Raw genomic sequence first — 1,344 nt, forward strand, 5'->3', positions numbered from 1 at the left:
CAAAAACCTGCTGCTTGTACACGGGAGCAGGCAGGGTAATACAGTATGGAAACAGGTTAAAATCGAACCGCCCCTCACAGGTGCGCTATCGCACTACAAGACCTTAATGACACAGAGCATCCCTACTAATGTTGACCTTGTGACCTTGATGTCAGTATTAAATGTGATTTTAAAACGCCAAATCTCTCCCTCCCTCTCTCTCTCTCTCTCTCTCTCAGAAGTTTTAATATGTTCACTCATTAAATTTACTATTCTATTTTGAAATGAGTCCTCTAGTGCAGTGGTTCTTAACCTTTTTTCTCAGCGCACCCCCTTACCTGTTCACAAGACTAGCCGCGCACCCCCATCCCAACGTGTATAACGTGTATAAGGACTAAAAAAGGATTTTGGTGATGAATCACAATGATTTTTGCTTGAGATATTAATGAAAAGCTTAACGACTTTAAATGGGGACCAAAATGTGTTTTAATTTGGTTTAGATTTGACCTAATTATAATGTTCCCAAGCTGAATTTTGGTCACAACCTCAACACAAACAACATTCCGCGCACCCCCTGTAAAGTCTGGCGCACCCCCAGGGGGTGCCCGCACCCCAGGTTAAGAACCACTGCTCTAGTGCAGGAATGTCAAACTCAGGCCCGGGAGCTTAAATCTGTTCCGTGGAGTCATTTTATTTGGCCCGTGAGATAATTTTTTCAAATGTGTGTTACAGTTGGCCCGCATGCACTTGTTTATCGTAACAAGACTTAAATACACGACATTTGGTGTATCACAGGAATATGAGTGGGCCCTAATGAAACAATTCATACTCATGCAGCACGACACGTGCAGGCACATTCACTTCCATATGATAGGAAAGTGTGTGTGACTGTGAATATTAAGCGCATGCAAGCACAATTTTAGTCATTTTTAAAAAAATAAATATTGACTTCGGTCCACGATTTTGTTCCCGATTTTGGCCCTCAGTCAATTTCAGTTTGACACCCCTGTGGCATGTCCAGTTCAGGCTAGTTCGACTGTGCTGACAGCATTGTGTTATGCCTGTATTATGTTGTGTTCTATTGCTTGGGTCTTGTCCGGCCCGGGGTTCGAGGAGTTGCTCTAGCAGATGGGGAGCCAGAGGTGAGTTGCTAGTGAAGGTGTTATGTTTGCAATGAGAGTTCTGCTGCAGGCCGACTAGTTTCTAGTTGAAGTGATGGGGAAGAACAACTAACAAAGGTATACATACATGACACTGCAATAGTAGGCTATGGGTTATGGGTGACGGAAGCCATAGTATGGGCCTGTGTGTAACCATCTCAACGTTTTAAATGATGAAGGCTCATGCATGGAATGGAATGGAATG

The sequence above is a fragment of the Engraulis encrasicolus genome, chromosome 14 (genome assembly GCF_034702125.1).
Source record: "Engraulis encrasicolus isolate BLACKSEA-1 chromosome 14, IST_EnEncr_1.0, whole genome shotgun sequence".
NCBI lineage: Eukaryota > Metazoa > Chordata > Actinopteri > Clupeiformes > Engraulidae > Engraulis > Engraulis encrasicolus.